This window comes from Schistocerca serialis, chromosome 11 (assembly GCF_023864345.2).
Source record: "Schistocerca serialis cubense isolate TAMUIC-IGC-003099 chromosome 11, iqSchSeri2.2, whole genome shotgun sequence".
Lineage (NCBI taxonomy): Eukaryota > Metazoa > Arthropoda > Insecta > Orthoptera > Acrididae > Schistocerca > Schistocerca serialis.
In genome coordinates, this window is record NC_064648.1 from 75618454 (window position 1) to 75642810 (window position 24357).

Sequence of the window (24357 nt, forward strand, 5' to 3'; positions counted from 1 at the left end):
GCCAACTATAATTCGAACCAAAGACCAAATTATATATATTCTTGTAAACAGCATAAAGGTTCATAACGAAATACCGATTACATATACGGGCAGGAATAAGTTTAATCGATTGAGGAACTTTGCCACTATCTTATAATTGTCAGAACACTATTTAGCTTTAAAACTCGCATACAGGTGGTGACAAATGCCAACTGACAGCAGGACTTAACATTTTCAAGCTATTACACTGAAAGTAAATTATCTTAAGCACTGTCATACATAGCAAAACCCTCACAACTTTCGTTTACAATAAGGTAACAAGAGTTCGCTTTATCTCATAAAACACATGACTATTGTGAATTTACTCACATGTTCACGGTGACAGCCCTTTTCAAGAATTTTTACAAGTGTATCCCCAGTAATAAAGAATGGAAACAAAAGATAGATATCAAATATTCTCCTTTAACATAGACATCACTGAACACAAGATTCTGTCTTGCACTGTGATACTAAGGGACTGCTCTTTCCTTTAAGAAAAGCCTGACAATTTGAAGTTCACTCTGCTATTGAAGATACACTTCTTGAAACAATATCAAAAATGTTATGAAAGGTAAGGAAATGAAAAACAACCAAGTGCATTACATGTAAGAATGTGAGGAAAAGGCTGAGGCTCTCTTTACTTACCATTTTCAATCTCTCTACAGCTTATTTCCTTTTCCACGTAGAAATCACCAACTGCAAGTCTCATTATTGCTGTCTGTTACTAACAAAGTGCTTTTCTGTTTAGAAAACCTGACAATTTGATGTTCATTCTGGTACTGAAGATAAACACTTTTCAGAAGAGTTCTAGAACCTATTCCTGCCCGTATATATATTTGATATTTCATGATGAACCTTTATGCTGTTTACAAGAATATATATAATTTGGTCTTTGGTTCGAATTATAGTTGGCTCCTTTCTGTACGACGGACAGAAGATCGTTAGCATCAGGCGCGCCTGTACGGAGGTGTCCGTGGATTGCTGCGTCGGCTATGGGCCGCTTAGTGTGACGTCACTATCACTGTTGGACGGCCTTGTTATCCCGGGGGTGTCGGCCATGGTCTCCGAGCTGATAGTCCATGCGGCTGCAAACTGTTCGTGCAGATGGTTGTTGTTTCGCAAACGTCTCCATCTGTTGACTCAGGGACCGAGATGTGGCTGCACGATCCGTTAAAGCCATGCGGATAGGATGCCTGTCGTCTCGACCGCTTGTGATACGAGGCTGTTGGGATCCAGCACAGAGTTCCGTATTACCCTCCTGACCCACCGATTCCATAGTCTGCTAACAGTCATTGGATCTCGACCAACGCGAGCAGCAATGTCACGACACGATAAACCGCAACCGCGATAGTCTACAATCCGACCTTTATCAAAGTCGGAAACGTGATGGTACGCATTTCTCCTCCTTACACGAGGCATCACAACAACGTGTCACCAGACAAAGCCGGTCAATTGCTGTTTGCGTATGAGAAATCGGTTGGAATCTTTCCTCATGTCAGCACGTTGTAGATGTCGCCATCGGTACCAACCTTGTGTGAATGCTCTGAAAGGCTAATCATTTGCATATCACAGCATCATCTCCGTGTCGGTTAAATTTCGCTTCTGTAGCACGTCATCTTCGTGGTGTAGCAATTTTAATGGCAAGTACTGTATATAAGGAACACGAGAGGCCCCCACACAGATCCCTGTGGCACCCACCATTTGACCGTACCCCTCCCAGACTCCAGTCCGCAGCTCGTGGTCTCACCGTCGCGTCCTCGCTTCCCGAGCGTGGGGTCCCAGGTTCGATTCTAGGGGGGTCAGGGATTTTCACCTACCTCAAGATGACTCGGCGTTGGTGTTGTCCTCATCATTTCATCTCATTGATTTAAGTGACGTACTGGGACCGAGCAGAGTTTGGCACTTTGTATGGGCGCTGATGACCACGCAGTTGAACGCCCCACAAACCAAACATCACCATCACCTCAGACTTCACGTCGCAGCCATTCTCAACACTGTCAATAATGACCTTTTACTGTCTGTTGTGAAAGTAAGAGGTGAACCAATCGTGAGCTACTCCCCGTATTCCGTAATGGTCCAACATCTAGAGAAATATTTTGTGATCAACACAATGAAACGCCTTCTGTTGTTTAACCCATCCAGTTCCTCACAGAGGAAAGAGAATTCAGCATTTTCAGTTGTTAAATAGCTTCTAAAGTCTCTGGGTGTAATTTACAGTAAATTATGTGATATAAAATGATCAATTATCCTTACATAGAGAGTTTTTCAAAAACTTTAGCAAACACTGATGGCATAGAAATAGATCTAAAATTTTCTACATTATCCTTCTCTGCCTTTTTATAAAGCGGCCTTACTGCAGAATCTCCTTTTCAGATGAACCACACTTTCCCGAAATTCCCATAACAAGCCGATGTCGACCATTCGCCTTTTTCTGCTACAGTCCTTACACGCCCATTCCATTTCATGTCACTAGGCCCCGATATTTAACCCTGTTGACTGAGTCAAGCGGTACAGTACCGATGCTGCATTCAATTATATAGGATTGTTTTTCCCCCTCATCTGCCCTAACTCCCATTTTCGTACACTTAGAGCTAGCTGCCATTCATCACAGGTATTAGAAATCTTGTGCAAACCATCTCGTATACCCTTACAGTCACCCAACGTCTACAGCTTACCTCACACCGAACCATCACCAGCAAAGAGCCCCAGACCACAGCCCACCCTGTCTGCCACCGTCACTTCGGTACACACAAAACACCAGCGGTCCTGCCACACCCCGCTGGCGCACTGCTGACTTCAGACAACTCTCTGACGAACACTCGCCATAGAGGACAATGTACTGCGTCCTGTTACTTAAGAAGTCTTCGAGCACTCAAATGTCTGGGAACCGATTACGTGTTCTCGTAACTTCGTTAGCAGACTGTAGTGGGGCACCGTGTAAAACGATTTCCCGAAATCTCGGAAATTTACTGTATTCGAATAAATAATATGTTCAAAAATCCTGCAGCAAACCGATGCTGAGGTTACTGATATGTAATGGTGTCCCGTGATACGTCCTATAAAAACATTACTGCTTTTGTTCAAGCTATATCTTCCTGTACCTTTCCTGTAATTCGATTCAGTGTCTCAGCTTTGTTATTAGCCCTATACAGGGTGTTACAAAAAGGTACGGCCAAACTTACAGGAAACATTCCTTACACACAAATAAAGGAAATATGTTATGTGGACATGTGTCCGGAAACGCTTAATTTCCATGTTAGAGCTCATTTTAGTTTCGTCAGTATGTTGTGTACTTCCTCGATTCACCGCCATGATTTCATACGGGATACTCTAACCGTGCTGCTAGAATATGTGCCGTTACAAGTACGACACAACACGTGGTTCATGTACGATGGAGCTCCTGCACGTTTCAGTCGAAGTGTTCGTATGCTTCTCAACAACAGATTCGCTGACCGATGGATTGGTAGAGGCGGACCAATTCCATGGCCTCCACGCTCTCCTGACCTCAACCCTCTTGACTTTCATTTATGGGGGCATTTGAAAGCTCTTGTCTACGCAACACCGGTACCAAATGTAGAGACTCTTTGTGCTGCATCAGCGCATCAGGGATTCCATGCGACGGAGGGTGGATGCATGTATCCTCGCTAACGGAGGACATTTTGAACATTACCTGTAACGAAGTGTTTGATGTCACGCTGGTACGTTCTGTTGCTGTGTGTTTCCATTTCATGATTAATGTGATTTGAAGAGAAGTAATAAAATGAGCTCTAACATGGAAAGTAAGCGTTTCCGGACACATGTCCACATAACATATTTTCTTTCTTTGTGTGTGAGAAATGTTTCCTGAAAGTTTGGCCGTACCTTTTTGTAACACCCTGTATATCTAGACTTGAACGTTCTTTTGTAGCGTCACATTTCAATAGGTTCTATTCTCTTTTTGTGCCGACTCTAAATCGTCCACTTTAAACTTCCATAGAACGATGATCTTCAGACATCTACATTCTGAAAAGACACTCCAGCACTTAAATTTGTATCACATATTAAAGAAATCCTCCTTTTTAGAAATGCTTTTCTTGCTGTAGCTTGTCTACATTTTATATCCACTCTACGTCGGCCATCATCAGTCAATTTCCTGCCCAAATAACAAACCTCGTCGCCTACTGTTGGTGTCGAATTTTGTAACCTAATCCCCTAAGCATCGCTTGATTTAGTTACACTGTGTTTCATTACTGTTGTTTTAATTTTCTGTTCATCCTATAATATCGTTTCGAACCCGTATATATTCCGCTCATTAATTTCCCAAGTCCTTTGCTGTCACTGACTGAATTCCGCTGTGATCTCCAAACCTCAATGTTTTCAATCACTTTCCAAATTTATTATTGGTTGCTTCACATCTTTCCCAGCGTGCAGATTGAATAACATCGGGGATAGGCTACAATGCCATCTACTCCCTTCTCAAATACTGGTTCATTTTCATCTCCTTTCAGACTTGGAATTGCAGTCTTGTTTCTGTACAAGCTGTAGACAATCTCAGATCTATAAAAAGTGTAATCAAATCACTAGGAAAACTTCGCTCCTCCAGCGACTTGCGGCAAAGTGCATTTAGAAGAGGAAGAAGTTCCTTCGCATACTGTGCTTAGAGTCGCATTGATATCCCATCCAGTCCAGTGGCTTGTCCTTTGCTGACCAATATAAGTTGCTTCGTTACCCCCTGGTCACTTATTGCCGTATTTGTGACGTAGGACGATCTTCCACAGTGAATCAATGAAGGAGTTTTGAAAAAGAAAAAGAAAAAATCATTTAATTTTTCTCCGTTTTCCGTGTCATCCTCCGTTTTGATTCCATTATGGCCGCGGAGTTTCTAGAGAGATGACTTCGCACTGTTTACTGATTTAACATAAGACGAAATTTTCATAGCATCTTCTGAGAAGTCAAAAGAATTTTACTTTCGGACTCATGTAATTATACAGTTTATTCCCTTTTGTCTATAGGTAGAATATTTCGTTTCCCTACGTTCGTGACTTTTCTTTCCATATTATTCAGCTCCATACTGCCAGAGCTAAAAAATAGGCGTACCCTGATTTTCAGTTGAAGGCATGAAGTTGCGAAAAAGAAAGCAGTAGTTTTGATGTCCAACATAGATAAATTCTAAACAGTAAATGTTATTTGCAATTACACGTTGAATCACGAAGATATGCAAATATTTTAATATTTTACTGTACAACTAAAACTAAACAAAAAAGTTCATATAAACATAGGTCCGTAAATGTTTACTTACGGAGTAACAGCTAACAAAAGATTTTGCCTGAAATTTAGCAGCTTCGCTAATATGAAGCCTTCGCAAAACTGACTGTACGAGGTTAAAGTAAAGCACGATTACCATTTATTTTGTTGTCATTGGTCTGTTGAATGTAATAAAATATGTCCCAGACGTGTATCTGCTGTAGTTTTCCAGACCATCCAGAGAAACAAAGATCATTATACAAGTAAATTTGTTTACTTTCCATTAAGAATGTAGACACGCTTATGTCATTGTTGGCTAACGTTAGTGATTTGTTTCAGTCGTTCCCTAACCTTGTGACGCGTTAGTTTTCTGTATTGTTCAGTGAAAGACCATAATAACAACAGTGTATTTAAGTGAAACCGCGTAGTAAACTATGTAGTTTGTAGTTTATTTGTGAAATAGAGTTGCCTTTTAAACTGACGACAGAGGAATATGCCGATTTGGTATTTATTTATGGTAAATGTGGGTGCAGTTAACGAATGTCGTGTACGTTATCCATCCCGGAGGATTCCGAATGCACGAAACATTAGTGGAGTATTTCGAATGTTACGAGAGACAGGATCTCTACCTACCGTTCATAATGTGGATGTGCTGAAAAGCTACTGCAGATACGCGTCCCGGACATGTTTTATTAGAGTCACCAGATCAATAACAGCAAAAGAAAAGGAAACCGTGCTTTACTTCAACCTCGTACAGTTTTGCGATGACTTCATATTAGCGAAGTTGCTAAGTTTCAGGCAAAATCTTTTCTTAGGCGTAACTCTGTAACAAAACTTTTGCGGACCTATGTTTATATGAACTTTTTTGTTTAACTTTACTTGTAGTAGAATAACATATTTAAATATTATCCTATCTTCGTGAATCACCCTGTGTATCTCTGCTCTGCCTGGGTGCAGCGCCTAAACGTGGCGAGTGCGGAATAACAGAGGCGCCGTGGGCAAACGGACGGCGTCAACTGCCGGCTGGCTCGCCATGTACTCATAGGCTAGTAAGTCAAGTTTAGCGCCAGTGGACAGAACAGATAAATTCTCGTGTGGCTAACAATGTTGTCTAACACCAAAGGACAACAGTACGAATGTGACAAAAGTTTACTGACAGTATGCAAACATCAGTGAAAGATGCCTTCAATTAGTGAGGATGCAAATGAGAGTTATTGATATGAAGTCATAAAGATAATGCAAGGATACAGCTTAAAAGTAGAGCATGTACACGCAGAGTTTGTTGTCAAAGTACTAACTTTGAAAACCCCTATTCAGTCTTTTCAAAGTTCTGAAGCACTGTTGATTTACCATATTGTTGTTGTTGTTGTTTTCGTTGTCCTCAGTCCAGAGACTGGTTTGATGCAGCTGCAAATGCTTCTCTTGTGCAAGCTTCTTCATCTCTAAGTAAACGCTGCAACCTACATCCATCTGAATATGCTTGCTGTATTCATCTCTTGGTCTCCCTCTACGATTTTGTTCCTCCATGCAGCCCTCCAGTACGAAATTGGTCATCCCGTGACACCTCAGAACATGTCCTACCAACCGATCCCTTCTTCTAGTCAAGTCGTGCCACAAATTTCTCTTCTCCCCAGTTCTAGTCAGTACCTGCTCATTTGTTACATGATCCACCCATCTAATCTCCAATATTCTTCTGTAGCACCAATTTCGAAATCATCTATTCTCCTACGGTCTAAACTATTTATCGTCCACGTTTCACTTCCATACATGGTTACACTCCTTACATATACTTTCAGAAAATACTTCCTGACTCTTAAATCTATGCTTGATGTCAAAAAAATTTCTCTTTTGCTGAAACGCTTCCCTTTCCGTTGCCAATCTAAATTTTAGAACCTCTATACTTCGACCGAGTGCTTACACAGTGGAAAGAATAGCGTTGAGTTGGATATATTGTTTCATGTAGGGTAGAGTTCTGACACACTCTTTACAAGTCAGTGACGGCTGTAGAGGGAGCATGGTTCAGTATTTCGGCAGGGGCCTTCCAGCGACTTGTTGAGTCAATGCGACGTCGAGTTGCTACGCGCGCAAAATGTGGTCTGACACGATATTAGGAGGTATCTCAAGACTTTTGTGACCTGAGTGTGTTAAATCAAGGACTTTCTGTCCTGGTGACATATCACCTGTACTCTGTACATACAAAATATGAGATGTAGGACGTAAACGTAAACAACCATTAAGAGGTTAATCCTTAGGTCTGTTCAGTCTGGGCAACTTATACCTACAAGTCACTGATGAGCTATCTATGAACGTGGCCCTTGTCATCGCCATACAGCCAATAATTCCACCTGCTACTGCCACAGATGTATCCTGACGGTATCACCAGTTCTTTATTCGAGCAGCTACTCCACTGGCCTCAAGTGCTGGGTGGACCCTTTTCCAGAGTTCCTGGCCTCATAGAAAAAATGAGGTGGTTCCAGGATTCGAACTCTCTTGCTTCCGACTGAAGGCAATGACGACAACCATTCGGCTATGCTGGCGGCAAAAAAATTGTGACTCATCTACGCTAAAACTACTTATATATACGTTTTAAATGCAACAAGAAATGTCAGAAAATAAAAATCAGCAGAATACAGAGTCAAGAGTCAAGCATGTTCGAAATACCATTTACCCTGAAAAATTTTAATCATGGAATGAACTCAATGAAAGACGGGAAAGCAGCGGGAGTCGACGATATATGCGTGGAACAGATCAAACAGCTCCGACCTAGTGTCAACCAATGGATCCTGGAGCTCTTTAAACATTGCTTAAAAAAGTGTAAGATCCCAAAGATGTGGAGGTTATCAAAGGTAGTGGCGCTACTAAAACCTGGGGAAGACGCAGGTCAACCGAAGAACTACCGCCCAATAGCACTCCTGTGCCATCTGTACATACTGTACGAACGAATAATCCTAAACCGCATAGCAAATACCACAGACCAAAAGCTCATTCCCCAACAGGCTGGATTAAGACCTGGGAAATCATGCACCAGTCAAATCCTAGCACTCACAGAACACATAGAGGAAGGGTTCGAAAACAAACAAGTAACAGGTGTAGTATTGGTGGACGTAAGTTCTGCATACGACACCGTGAACCACTGAAAGCTCATGGAAAAACTGTACTGTACATTTAAGGATAATCAGTTCACAAAAATCATTGAATTTCTGCTGCAAAACAGACAGTTCTATGTAATGCTGGACGAAAAAAAAAAGCCGATGGCGTCGACAAAAGAACGGTCTCGCCCAGGGCAGTGTGCTGGCCCCCCTACTGTTTAACCTGTACACCAGTGATCAACCAACACCGGAACGTACTACCCATTTCTTGTATGCCGATGATCTGGCCATTACAGCGCAAGGAAATAGCTTCAAGGAAGTAGAAGGGAAATTAGAAAGCTCGCTACACGTAATGTCTGAATACTATAAAGAGAACTCCCTCAAACCAAATCCATCTAAGACACAGGTTAGCGCTTTCCACCTCCGCACAAAACAAGCAAACAGAAAGCTGAACGTCACCTGGAATGGCAACAAACTGGACCATACGGACAAACCAACATACCTTGGTGTCGTGTTGGATAGATCACTGACGTACAGATATCACTGTGAAAAAAACCTGCCAAAAAGTTGCCGCCAGGAACAATATTTGAAGAAAACTGACCAATAGTAAATGGGGAGCTAGTCTGACTGTATTACGAACAACTGCTCAAGCACTTTGCTTCTCCACTGCAGAATATGCATGCCCTGTTTGGTCCCGATCCACACATGCCAAAAGTCACTACAGTCCTTAATGAAACATGCAGGCTAACAACAGGATGCATGAAACCCACTCCACTTTGGAAAATATACAAAGTAGCTGGATTCTCATCTCCTGAATCCCGAAGAATTGAGCACGAACGTACAGAAATATGTAAACAGATTATCGACGAGCTCTACCCGCCGCATGTTTCTTCAGGTGGACGTAGCAGACTTAAATCCCGCAAGAGATTCCTCACTAGTGAATTGAACGAGCCTCCGAAGGACTACCCTGCCTCACGAGAAATACCCAGCGGCAGTACATCAAGCTGGACGATTTGGAGAACACTGAACCGCATGAGAACAGGCGTAGCACCAGTTAAAGCAAGCCTAGTCAAATGGGGCTTCAAGGACGAAGGAGACAACAAATGCGACTGTGGTGAAGTTCAGGATATGGAGCACCTTCTACAGTGTTCCATCTTCCCACAAGGTGTACCCTTGACGAACTATGGCTTGAGGAGAGAGAAACATTGGACTTGGCCCGACATTGGGCTGAAAGGCTTTGCAATAAATCTCCGGACACGAAAAAGTAAAGTAAAGTAAAGTTTGAATGAAAACTCACAGCAGAATTTTGGAACATGTATTGTATTCGAACATTATGAATTACCTCGAAGCAAACAGTCTATTGACACACAGTTAACAATTATTTACAACAAAACATCGTTCTTGTGAAACACAAGTAGCTCTTTATTGGCATGTAGTGTTGAGTGCTATTCACAAGGGATTTCACATCGATTCTGTATTTCTGGATTTCCGAAAGGCTTTTGACACTGTATTCCACAAGTGGCTTGTAGTGAAATTGCGTGCTTATGGAATATCGTCTCAGTTATGTGACTTTATTTGCGATTTCCTGTCAGAGAGGTCACAGTTCGCAGTAATGGACACAAAGTCATCGAGGAAAATAGATGCTATTTCTGGCGTTCCCCAAGGTAGTGTTACAGGCCCTTTGCTGTTCCGTATCTATATAGACGATATGGGAGACAATCTGAACAGCCGTCTTAGGTTGTTGGCAGATGACGCTGTCGTTTATCGACTAATAAAGTCATCAGAAGATCAACACAAATTGCAAAACGATTTAGAAAAGATATCTGAATTTGCGACAGTTGGCAGTCAACCCTAAATAACGAAAAGTGGGAAGTTATCCACATGAGTGCTACAAGAAATCGGTTAAACTTCGGTTACATGATAAATCAGTCAAATCTAAAGGCCGTAAATTCAACCAAATATTTTGGAATTACAATTACGAACCACTTAAATTGTAAGGAAGACATAGAAAACGTTTTGGGAAGGCTAACCAAAGACTGCGATTTATTGGCATATGTAACAGATTTACTGAGGAGACTGCCTACACTACACTTGTCCGTCCTCTTTTAAAATACTGCAGCGCTCTGTGGGATCCTTATTAGATATGATTGACGGAGTACATCGAAAAAGTTCTAAGAAGGGCAGCACGTTTTCTATTATCACGAAATATGGGAGAGAGTGTCACTGAAATGATACATGATTTGGGCTGGACATCTCTATAACAAATGCGTTCTTCTTTGCGACGGAATCTTCTCCCGAAATTCCAATAACCAACTTTCTCCTCCGAATTCGAAAATATTTTTTTGACGCAGACTTACATAGGGACAAACGATCATCATGATAAAATAAGGGAAATGAGAGCTCGTACAGAGAGATACAGGTGCTCGTTCTTTGCATGTTATACGAGATTGGAATAATAGAGAATTGAGAAGGTGGCTCGATGAACCCTCTTCCGGTCACGTAAATGTGATTTGCAGAGTCCATGTAGATGTAGATGTTGTTGATTCTCCCCAAGTGAAGGTCAATAGCAGTGCAGCTAAAGTCTGAAAGCCTCATTATCTACAGGTAATGATAGCTTAACTTTTACAAACGTTTGGGGACATATTACGCTTTATCATTCAGTGAGAGTCACAAAAGCTGTTTAGTTTCCATCAGTATGGATATCATCAACTCAGCTGACGTACCACTAACTTAATCAGAATAATATACTTGATTTACGGCAAAAGGCAGCAAATTTTATTTCCTGTACTTCTGGTATTAAAATTACCACCTCAGTTGCACCATTCTGCTAGGGTGGGTCCCATTTCATGTGTATCTTTGTGATATTTATGTGACTGTCTAGTGTTCATTCGGATCTCTGTGTGGGGACTACTTAGGACATCGTTATCAGTAGAAAGAAAACTGGCGTTCTACAGATCGGAATATAAAATGGCGGATCCATTAACCGGGCAGGTACGTTAGAAAATTTAAAAAGGCAAATGGATAGGTTAAAGCTGGATATAGTGAGAATTAGCGACGTTCGGTGGCAGGAGGAACAAAAGTTCTGGTCAGGTGAATACAGGGTTATAGGGTTAATGCAGGAGTAAAATTAATAATGATTAAAAAAGCAGGAGTGCTGGTAAGCAACTATGAACAGCATATTGAATGCATTATTGTAGCCAAAACAGACACAAAGCCCTCGCAGTGGTTGAGAAGGGAGTGAGACTGGGTTGTAGCCTATCCCCAATGTTATTCAATCTGCATCTTGAACAAGCAGTAAATTTTCTACAAAATTTCCTGTTTCCGTTTTTCAGTTCATACGTACTGCAGTTAAGCACACTGATGACTAGAACACTGAGGGCACAGTAGGCTGCTGCTCCTACCCTGCCAGAGTTGCGGCACCTGCAGATGCTCTGCCGATGTGACATCTAGCGCAGTTAGATGCACAGACGGCGGATTTGAACGACATAGGTAAAGTTCCTTTTCATAGATTCATTTATTTACAGAGAGAAGTTAACCAAGAACACCTTATCTGATGCCTCTTGACCTGCTAAAATGCACACATCACAGCAAGGTTTGCATCAACTCAGTTCGGAGAGTTTCGGAACCATTACAGAAAACTGGAATTGAGCTCAACACAAACATCATTTCCATACTTTTAATTGCTTGTGAAAACCACACATTGCATGTTGTACCACCGTCTTACCATTATATAATCTATCTGATACCTTTTAGTATCTCCAGGGTTCTTCCATGTATACAACCTTCTATCATGATTCTTAAACCAAGTGTTAGCTATGATTAAGTTGTGCTCTGTGCAAAATTCTACCAGGCGGCTTCCTCTTTCATTTCTTAGCCCCAATCCATATTCACCTAATTAATAATTTAATAGTCATGGGTGACTGGAATTCCAGAATAGGAAAAGGGAGAGAAGGAAACATAGTAGGTGAATATGGATTGGGGATTAGAAAAGAAAGAGGAAACTGTCTGGTAGAATTTTGCACAGACCATAACTTAATCATAGCTAACACTTGCTTCAAGAATCATAAAAGAAGGTTATATACACGGAATCATCCGGGAGATACTAGGAGGTATTAGATGGGTTATAAAATGGCAAGACAGAGATTTAGGAACCAGGTTTTAAAGTGTAAGACATTTCCAGGAGCGGATATGGACTCTGACCGCAATCCATAGGTTATAAACTGTAGATTGAAACTGAAGAAACTGCAAAAAGGTGGGAATTTAAGGAGATGGTACCTGGATAAACCGACTAAACCAGAGGTTGTCCAGAGCATCAGGGACGGCATAAGGGAAGGATTGACGGGAATGGGGGAAAGAAATACAGTAGAAGCAGAATGGGTAGCTCTGAGGGACGAAGTAGTGAAGCCAGCAGAGAATCAAGTAGGTAAAAAGACGAGGGCTAGTAGAAATCCTTGGGTAACAGAAGACATATTGAATTTAATTGATGAAAGGAGAAAATATAAAAATGCAGTAAATGAAGCAGGCAAAAAGGAATACAAAGGTCTCAAAAATGAGATCGACAGGAAGTGCAAAATTGCTAAGCAGGGATGGCTAGAGGACAAATGTAAGGATGTAGAGGCTTATCTCACTAGGGGTAAGATAGATACTGCCTACGGGAAAATTAAAGAGACCTTTGGAGAAAAGAGAGCCACTTGTATGAATATCAAGAGCTCAGATTGAAATCCAGTTCTAGGCAAAGAAGGGAAAGCAGAAAGGTGAAAGGCCTATATAGAGGGTCTATACAAGGGCGATGTACTTGAGGACAATATTATGGAAATGGAAGAGGATGTAGATGAAGATGAAATGAGAGGTACGCTACTGTGTGAAGAGTTTGACAGAGCACTGAAAGACCTGAGTCGAAACAAGGCCCCAGGAATAGCCAACATTCCATTAGAACTACTGACGGCCTTGGGACAGCCAGTCCTTACAAAACTCTACCATCTGGTGAGCAAGATGTATGAGACAGGCGAAATGCCCTCATACTTCAAGAAGAACATAGTAATTCCAATCCCAAAGAATACACTTGTTGACAGATGTGAAAATTACCGAACTATCAGTTTAATAAGTCACCGCTGCAAAATACTAACACGAATTCTTTACAGGCGAATGGAAATACTGGTAGAAGCCGACCTCGGGGAAGATGAGTTTGGATTCCATAGAAATGTTGGAACACATGAGGCAATACTGACCTCATTACTTATCTTAGAAGAAAAGCAAACCTACTTTTCTAGCATTTGTGGACTTAGAGAAACCTTTTGACAATGTTAACTGGAATACACTCTATCAAATACTAAAGGTGGCAGGGGTAAAATACAGGGAGCGAAAGGCTATTTACAATTTGTACAGAAACCAGAAGGCAGTTATAAGAGTTGAGGGGCACGTAAGGGAATCAGTTGGTGGGAAGGGAGTGAGACAGGGTTGTAGCCTCTCCCCGATGTTATTCAATCTGTATATTGAGCAAGCAGTAAAGGAAACAAAAGAATAATTCGAAGTAGGTATTAAAATCCATGGAGAAGAAATAGAAACTTTGAGGTTCACCGATGACATTGTAATTCTGTCAGAGACAGCAAAGGATTTGGAAGAGCAGTTGAACAGAATGGATAGTGTCTTGAAAGGAGGATATAAGATGAAAAACAACAAAAGCAAAACGAGGATAATGGAATGTACTCGAATTAAGTCGGGTGATGCTGAGGGAATTAGATTAGGCAATGAGACACTTAAAGTAGTAAAGGATTTTGCTACTTGGTGAGCAAAATAACTGATGATGGTCGCAGTAGAGAGGATATAAAATGTAGATTGGCAATGGCTAGGAAAGCGTTTGTGAAGAAGAGAAATTTGTTAACATCGAGTATCGATATAAGCGTCAGGAAGTCGTTTCTGAAAGTATTTGTATGGTGTGTAGCCATGTATGGAATTGAAACATGGACGATAAATAGTTTGGACAAGAAGAGAACAGAAGTTTTCGAAATGCTGAAGATTGGTAGATCACAGAACTAATGAGGAAGTATAGAATAGAATTGGGGAGAAGAGAAGTTTGTGACACAACTTGACAAGAAGAAGGGACCGGTTGATACGACTAGTTCTGTGGCATCAGGGGATCATAAATTTAGCATTGGAGGGCAGTGTGTAGGGTAAAAATCGTAGAGGGAGACCAACAGATGAATACACTAAGCAGATTCAGAAGGATGGAGGTTGCAGTAAGTACTGGGAGATGAAGAAGCTTGCACAGGGTAGAGTAGCATGGAGAGCTGCATCAAACCAGTCTCAGGACTGAAGACCACACCAACAACATAGTACCTCCAAAAAATTGATGTAACTTTGGCGATGCCAAACGGAAGCTATGTATATTGGAGCAATCCCAAAGGAGTGGCTATGATGTTTTTTGATTTCAGTCTCCTGGGAGCCGTTACGCAGTGTGAGATGTAGATACGCATCATGAAGATCATTTTGGGCAAATAAGCATAATGAAGGTCATTTTTGGCAAATACCATAGACCCAGCGAGATGTAAACAGTGTCCTGAAGCATGGGAGTGGTATATCTGACGACTACAGATTGGGCATTCACAGTGTCCTGGAAGTCACCACTAATGCAGCCAGCGCCTGATGGTTTCTCCAAAGTCAAATAGGAAGGGCCCGTTGGCTGTGTGTTACTGGGATGAAGACGCCCTCATCCTGAAGATGTTGCAAGTCCTGTTGATGCTTATCCTGGTATGCAAACTCGGCGCTACGGACCTTAAATAATTTTGGAGTTTGGAGCTGCAGTAGGTGTAAGGGATATATGCGACTGGATCCCCAGGATGCTCACTGGCAGAACACTGGTCCTAATTTAACCAAGATGTAGGTGGTGTAGGGAGAGGCCCAGTGCTTGGACTGCATCAGAATTGGCGCAGAACACAAGGCCCAAGGCATGGAATAAGTCTATGCTGGACAGGTTAGAGACCTGAGGGGCCACAACCATCAGAGTCCAAGCTGGAGTTACTGTAACGCCACAGTAGCGTTTGCTATGGAAAAGTCCTCTAACAGGTATGTCCTGTAACAGAAATGGTGTTTTTACTAAAACTACATAACTTTGTTGTCAAGCGGTGCCTGGAGGAGACTTAATGGCTTGTGTAGCCCAGTCGATTACTATAGCTGATTACCCAGTGTTAGTCTGGAAGGTGACTGGCTTGCGTTACAACTTGACTTGTACAGACAGCAACTGAGTGGACTGCAAGAGTATAGCCTGTACCAGCGCCGCTTCTGTAAAATATGGTTGGGAAGAATATTCCTTGGTGTCGCCCAGTCACCAGTCCACAGACATAGAAGTGGAGGTGTGGCACACTAACACCTAGTAACACAATTCACTTGTGCTACAACCAATGTTCCTCCAATTTGGGTTATGTGGCAAATACCAGAATTAGGTCTTCGATAAAAGCTACTGCTGTGGCAGCCTGCTCAGAAGCTCGAATGATAGGAAGTCATGAGATGAGCAATGGATCTTTGAGGTTCAGAAGATTCTATTGGAGGTTTTCATCAGGAAAGTGAGCTAAAATCTAGTCACAGATGAGAGCTGATGCACAAGGGATGCATTGTGGCACATGGGGACCAGCATTCCTGGGAGAGACCCCGGACCCTAGCTATTGATTTAGGAATGTAGATTCTGACAGCTAAAGAACTTGCATTGAGCCGCAGCAATGTGTATCTGAGCATTGAAGTTTTATACGGCTTTCATGCATTCATGGCTGGACTATGGGTGCATGGTTTATGCATTGGCGAGGCCTTTTGATTTGAATTGACACTGTCCACCTTGAGGGTCTCCAGTTGGCCACAGGTCGCTATAGGACCAGTCCCATACCCAGCCTATGTGCAGAGGCTGGGAGGGGGGGGGGGGTCACCAGCAGCTCCACCTACTGCATCAGGCATGCAAGTTCCTCACAGCTCCAACTTCACCCACACTCTATAACGTTGCTCATCCCCCTTATTTCCAGCCGTTTAAGAGCCACAATGCCATTTGCGATCCATGTGCACCATGTGCTGGAGTCCCTCAGTGAGGAGCCAGTACTGCCCCAAATCCAGGGTTTTAACTGCCTGCTGCCATGGTTATTGGAGAGACCCAGAGTGATTTTGGATTTGGGGCGCTACAAGAGAGATTACACTCCTGCTTCCGCTTTTAATGACATATTTTCTGACATTTTACCTGGGCACCACAACAATATAGCTGTTTTTATGCATGTATCGCTACAGGGGGATCCTGTTGGTTGCTATGTTTTTTTGACAGATCTTGTCCTCAAGATCAGACTGCCTTAAGCGTTTACTGTCTTTTATGCAGAATTTTACGCGATCTTGCGGTCATTGGAGTAGGTGAGACGTTCTTCCAGTGATAAATTTCATGTCTCATCCGATTTTCTACGTTCCCTTCACTCTGTGAGACGTTTGTACTCAGCAGGGAAGCTAGTCCCTGCTCCATCTACAACGACTGGGGATTTAGGTGTCTTTTTGCTGGGTACAAAGACACATCGGAATTGTGAGGAATGAAAGGACAGATCTGGCCGCCAAGAGGATTGTCTCGATTCTCAAGTATTACAGTGTGCCATCCTCCTGTATGCTATCACCTCGATGTTGAGCTTAACAGTCTTGCATCCGTGGGAGGGTGAGTGGCTGGAGGAGACTTTGGTCCACAAAGAAAGCTCTGTTCTGGAGAACAGATGTAGCGTAGGTGCATAGGAAACACGACAGAACCCAAAACACATGTGCTGCATTCCACTTCGTAATGTATTCAAGAGTTAAGAAGAATCTAGATACTTGTATAGAATTCTTCTACCTAGGAAAAGCGTTCTACAGCGTGAAATGACTAGAAATATTGGGAAATTTCGGTATACAATAATATATATAGGAACACAAAAGAAGCTATAAGAACGGAAGACTATGAGAAAAGAGATGTGCTTAATGAGGGTGTAACTTAGTGAAACGGTGTTTCTCCGCCACTGTCTAATCTGTACATTTAGGAAACCGTAATAATATAAAAGACAAACGTAGGAGTTGGATTAACAGTCATGGTTATAAGTGCCGTGGGGAAGATTCACTGAAAACATTACTGTCAGTGAAGATCAGGAAGAATTATTAGGTCTGTTGTGTGGAATGGGGAGTCAAATGAATGCAAATACACTCCTGGAAATTGAAATAAGAACACCGTGAATTCATTGTCCCAGGAAGGGGAAACTTTATTGACACATTCCTGGGGTCAGATACATCACATGATCACACTGACAGAACCACAGGCACATAGACACAGGCAACAGAGCATGCACAATGTCGGCACTAGTACAGTGTATATCCACCTTTCGCAGCAATGCAGGCTGCTATTCTCCCATGGAGACGATCGTAGAGATGCTGGATGTAGTCCTGTGGAACGGCTTGCCATGCCATTTCCACCTGGCGCCTCAGTTGGACCAGCGTTCGTGCTGGACGTGCAGACCGCGTGAGACGACGCTTCATTCAGTCCCAAACATGCTCAATAGGGGACAGATCCGGAGATCTTCCTGGCCAGGGTAGTTGACTTACACCTTCTAGAGCACGTTGGGTGGCACGGGATACATGCGGACGTGCATTGCCCTGTTGGAACAGAAAGTTCCCTTGCCGGTCTAGGAATGGTAGAACGATGGGTTCGATGACGGTTTGGATGTACCGTGCACTATTCAGTGTCCCCTCGACGATCACCAGTGGTGTACGGCCAGTGTAGGAGATCGCTCCCAACACCATGATGCCGGGTGTTGGCCCTGTGTGCCTCGGTCGTATGCAGTCCTGATTGTGGCGCTCACCTGCACGGCGCCAAACACGCATACGACCATCATTGGCACCAAGGCAGAAGCGACTCTCATCGCTGAAGACGACACGTCTCCATTCGTCCCTCCATTCACGCCTGTCGCGACACCACTGGAGGCGGGCTGCACGATGTTGGGGCGTGAGCGGAAGACGGCCTAATGGTGTGCGGGACCGTAGCCCAGCTTCATGGAGACGGTTGCGAATGGTCCTCGCCGATACCCCAGGAGCAACAGTGTCCCTAATTTGCTGGGAAGTGGCGGTGTGGTCCCCTACGGCACTGCGTAGGATCCTACGGTCTTGGCATGCATCCGTGCGTCGCTGCGGTCCGGTCCCAGGTCGACGGGCACGTGCACCTTCCGCCGACCACTGGCGACAACATCGATGTACTGTGGAGACCTCACGCCCCACGTGTTGAGCAATTCGGCGGTACGTCCACCCGGCCTCCCGCATACCCACTATACGCCCTCGCTCAAAGTCCGTCAACTGCACATACGGTTCACGTCCACACTGTCGCGGCATGCTACCAGTGTTAAAGACTGCGATGGAGCTCCGTAGGCCACGGCAAACTGGCTGACACTGACGGCGGCGGTGCACAAATGCTGCGCAGCTAGCGCCATTCGACCGCGGTTCCTGGTGTGTCCGCTGTGCCGTGCGTGTGATCATTGCTTGTACAGACCTCTTGCAGTGTCCGGAGCAAGTATGGTGGGTCTGACACACCGGTGTCAATGTGTTCTTTTTTCCATTTCCAGGAGTGTATGTAGTTAGTGTGAACAAATGAACGATTAACGTAATGAGGAATACCAGAAACGAGATTAGCGTTAAATTTAACGTCAAAGTCTGGGATCACAAAATAGATGAAGGAATTTGGCTTCCTTGAAACCAAAATTACAGATGAAGGACAAAGTAAGGCGGATTTCAGAGGCAGACATGCAGAGGGAAAGATGGCTTTCCTCCGTCGAAGGTGTCTACTACAACCAAACATAAGGAAAATATTTCTAAGATTTTACGTCCTGATACGAATTTTCAACATGGAACGTGAGATAACCAGTTCTACTCTGAAGGTAAGAGGTTGGCACAGGGAGGAAGTTGCGACAGTGCATCAGACTAGGCAGAAGGTAAATGACACAAACTGAACAGGTACATGAGATGCTCAAATGTCACTGACATTAGACTTGCAGTTTATATCCTACAACAACTAACTCCCAATATTTTACATGAAAGTTATGAGTCACCTGTCTGTAACCACTGGGTAACTCAACCAAACCATCCTGCCTTCCAGAAATATACATCACATGATGTGGCAGTACATCATGTAAACAGCTGAAAACCTACTCTGGGGAACTAGATGGAATACATAGATTTCATTCATGTTTTAATGCAACACTTCACCACAGTATTTGTCTTATCAAAACGAAATACACCATCATATGAACTCTTTAGAAAAAGGTGCCCTACACAAAATTCCAGGGAATTCTAATTGGATGTTACAAATGTGGAGAACCTAAAATTATTAAAATAATTAATTCATACAATCAAATGTATTGAATTCTTTGCAATTAGGAATAAAAATAATTTGGCTTTCAGAGGAACATTCCTATCTCTGTATTTGTGTATACCTTAGAGCGTTGACACAGAAATTGTTCTTCTGTAAATAGCTTGCGTGATTTGACTAAAGCCTTTGTGCTGTTCAGCCTGCTATTAGCAATTATAAAATCAGGAACTCATCAGTTAACCGGCTAAAAACTTGTCACATCACAGGAAGTTTCTGTGACATCAGAACAAGTAGTTACATTTTTGTATAGCCTAGCGTCCCCTTATGCTTCAAATTTCTGGTAACAATCTGCACACAGCAGGCGTTAATTAGGTGTGAAATTAAATTAATGCTTACAGACGACACCAACATGGTTACTTAAAATTTATGATCTACAGACATCAATTACGTCCCATTCTTGAATGACATTTTGTTTACCATGTGGTTCCTTTGAAACAGTGTACATATCAACTACATACTGCCGGCCGCGGTGGTCTCGCGGTTCTAGGCGCTCAGTCTGGAACCGCACTACTGCTACGGTCGCAGGTTCGAATCCTGCCTCGGGCATGGATGTGTGTGATGTCCTTAGGCTAGTTAGGTTTAAGTAGTTCTAAGTTCTAGGGGACTGATGACCACAGATGTTAAGTCCCATAGTGCTCAGAGCCATTTGAACCATTTTTGAACTACATACTGCTTCGAAAATGTAGACCAACTTGTAGTTACTTTCTGTAACGTATTGTTACAGAAAGTAAATAGCAATAATTTGATGGACATTCACTCAGATAGCAATCATAATAGGGAACATGACATATCTCACACTGTGAAGAGGAACATGGTTTATTATTGATTTACTAATGTTACTAACAAGAGAATCATAATGCTATTGGTATAGTTGCAGCATGTGCCATGTAACAGGCTCTTAAGGTCATACCTGTCTTCCTAAAATAACCATTATTTCCAAGAAAAGAGAAACTAGTATGTTGTTCAAAATAAACTGAAGGAGTAAGTGCTACAAGTTATCTATATAGATGGAAATACTTAACACTCCTTCAAAATTTACTGTTTGTGTCCATGTGAAGGTTCTATGGAACTATGTTTTACATGAAAGCAAATCTTCAGCTGAACCACAATGATGACATCCACTATTAATTTAAAAACTCTGCCACTGATGAAAGGACACGTTGGAAGCAAACGTACCATAATTTTGAACCCATATCTCAATGAATTTAAACAGATAAGAAACAGGGATATAACGTAGTCAGCACAAGCATTACAATTTCTGATGGATACCTCCTGAGATGATTACCATTATCAGATTCCTGTTTTTAATTGGTTATATAAATATTGTGAACGTGAGAAGGTTTTTCTGTAGTCAGTATAAATTTATGGAAGGCGGTGTACAATGTACTACTGTAATCCTGGAAGACATGTCAAATACCTGTATATCACGACTACTTATGTGAAATAGATTCTGTTTAGCTTCGTCTATTCATGTGTTATATTGATCTAGACGGGACCACTAAACCATTATGAAAATAATTTAGAAAAAGGCCATGATTACCACTCTCAAGGTCTACCAACACGTATGTAACACATATGTAAACTGTATTCCAACTCATACCGACTATAAAAACAAAAGTAATAATATAGAAACTCAGTGAAGTTAGAGATTTTATGCATAATAATCAAATGACCCAAATCAGTTATTAAATCATCAAATACGCCTACCAATGAGATAAGTTTGCACTGAATGAATTTCTTGAACCATGAAAAGTTTCTGGAAGTAATGGAAAATTATGACACTTACTCATATTGTCAGTTCCAAAGTGGTAGACTGTGAGTTCGGGATCTAATCCTGAAAAACAAATATATAAAATACTTAATGAAAATATTGAATATGTTTTTCATTACCTACTAAAACTGGTTATTCATTATCATATACAGACTTACGTCAATTTATACAAGTAAAATATTTACCTGTACTGGGATGAGAGTCGCTATAGTCGGCAGCTGTGAGAACTGCGACAAACATGCAGATGAACCAACTAACGCTTCTGCAGAACATGATGTAAGGACAATGCTGTCAGGCAAAATAAACAACTGCTGGAGAATCTGTGAATTTATGAGTAAATATATCTCCACAATTCATTTACTTTCAACAAACTGGATAGAAAATCTAAATTAATATAATAACCTAATTTGGATTACGATGGTTAATGCGGAAACCACACTAGGAGGTTCGAGAAATCGTTAAGCTAACTATCCAAGAGTACTCTGTCAAAATTTCAAAGCGAAATTCGCATTCGTACAGAAGGAAATTCTTCCCATATAAGATTTATCAGAGCATGAATTACTGGAGAAATGTGTAGGTGGCCCCACACAAAATGCTAAAAAACTTTTAATTCCACTATTTGGTGATTAGCTCCCAAACACTTGCACTCCGGACTAAAAGTGGTTGATTTGGCGTCTTATTTAGCAGCTGGCTTATTCAATGAAGGAAATTCATCCCTTCTGATGGCCATGAACGAGGCAGGAATTTTAGGAGACACGTAAAGCTTCAGTTTTGCCGAACAAATGGATAACCAGCGCGTATGCTGGCAGAATCGACGTAGCTCATTGAAACGAAGGAAGGTCGGATAGCTCGGAAAGCACTGCTGCAAGCGCAAAACGAAGCCTCTGAGAAAGAAGAATGATTGCTATATGGCTCTGGAATCGCAGATCAATTGGTAAGCATTTTACATTATTGTTGACTTCCTTGAATTTCCAGTTTCCAAGAATTGATTTCTCAAACGCGTTCATCTCCAAATGACTATTTTGACATTTGCGTCCAATCTAACTCAAAAAGTATTGAATCGATCATTATTAAATGTGATAATATGATTGTGTGTAAAATTACTAATTATATGAACAAACTTATGAGGAGATGTCACGATTGCACGGGTATTTTTCTTCGCCTAAATGGAGAAAAAAACGTGAAAATCGCAGTAAATTGTTCCAACGCCTGCACAGTTTTTAATTTTCAATATTTTCACCTGCATTGAGGCTCATATTCTTAGAAAATAAGTTAGTAATGTAAAATCAAATCCTTTCTGATTTCAGATGAAAATCGGAATGGCTACACTGCACGTAATTGGAGAACTATACTCACAATCTTCAGCGGATACCACAGAGCAACTCTGTTATTTTTGGCTGAATTTAATCAAAAAATTCACAAAAACTCACGGACTTTGAACATCGTCTGGCGATTAGACGTCACTTTTATAATACGTCTGTATGCGAGATTTCCACACTCCTACACATCCCTAGGTCCACTATTTGACATGTAATGGTGAGATGGAAACGTGAAGCACCAAATACAGCACAAAAGCGTACAGGCCGACCTCGTCTGTTGACTGACAGAGACTGACGACAGTTGGAGAAGGTCGTAATGTGTAACAAGCAGACATCTATCCAGACGAACACACAGGAATTCCGAACTGCATCAGGATCCACTGTAACTACTATGACAGTTAGGCGGGAGGTGAGAAAACTTGGATTTCACAGTCGAGCGGCTGCTGTTAAGCCACACATCGCGCAGGTAAATGCCAAACAAAGCCGCGCTTGCTGTAAGGAGCGTAAACATTGGACGACTGAACAGTGGAAAAACGTTGCGTGGAGTGACGAATCACGGTACACAATGTGGCCAGCCGGTGGCAGGTGTGGTTATCGAGAATGTCCAGTGATCGTCATCTGCCAGCGTGTGTACTGCAAACAGTAAAATTCGGAGGCGGTGGTGTTATTGTGTGGTCGTGTTTTTCATGGAGGGAGATTGCACCCCTTGTTTTTTGCGTGGCACTGTCACAGCACAGGCCTATATTGATATTTTAAGCATCTCATTGCTTCTCACTGTTGTAGAGCAATTCGGGGATGGCTATTGCTTCTTTTAAAACGATCGAGCACCTGTTCATAATGCAGAGTCTAAGGCGTCAGTAGAAGACAATAACATCCCTGTAACGGACTGTACTGCACAGAGTCCTGATGTGAGTCCTATGAAACACCTTTGGGATGCTTTGGAACACCGACATCATGCCAGGTATCACCGAAAAACATCGATATCTCTCTTCAGTGCAGCACTCCATGAAGAATGTGCTGCCATTCCCCAGGAAGCCTTCCACCACCTGATTGAACTATGCCTGCGAGTATGGAAGCTGTCATCAAGGCAAAGGGTGAGCCAACACCATATTATATTCCAGCATTAGTGGTGGAGAGGCCACGAACTTGTAAGTTATTTTCAGCCAGGTGCCTGAATACTTTTTATCGCATTGTGTATTTTCAAGGTCAAAATCTTACATGAGTAATCTCGCATATATTAAGAGAAAATCAGGCACTCCCTCATACATTACTCACTCACTGTCTTTATGTACAACAAAGCATTTACACATCATTACACAGAATGTTACGTTTCCTGTATAGTGGTAAAGTCAAAACCAGTTCACAACAATTGTACAAATTGCACCAGTTGTGGAAGTGCACTGTGTCAAGAATGCGAGAGAAGAGCACTGGCAGGGAAACCAACCTTCTGGTACATTTTGAAAATTATGGAGTACACGAGGTCTTGTCCAGGCTGGACTTGAGGGTCGTTCATCAGTCTGTTAGTGAAGTACTGGTGCAGGAAAG

At 42.2% G+C, this 24357-nt stretch overlaps 1 protein-coding gene across 3 annotated transcripts in view; it reads right to left on the minus strand.

Moving 5' to 3' along the window:
- The window catches only part of LOC126427314 (uncharacterized protein K02A2.6-like), a 59145-nt gene that overhangs the window by 25148 nt on the left and 9640 nt on the right, over nt 1-24357 (minus strand). The window contains exons 2-3 of one of the 3 annotated variants that reach the window (XM_050089619.1): nt 21679-21781; nt 21509-21556 (exon numbers count right to left, since the gene is read on the minus strand). The gene's annotated coding sequence lies outside the window, so the exon portion shown is untranslated. The remainder of the gene's footprint in view (nt 1-21508; nt 21557-21678; nt 21782-24357) is intronic. The other 2 variants (XM_050089620.1, XM_050089621.1) reach the window with 2 other exon arrangements.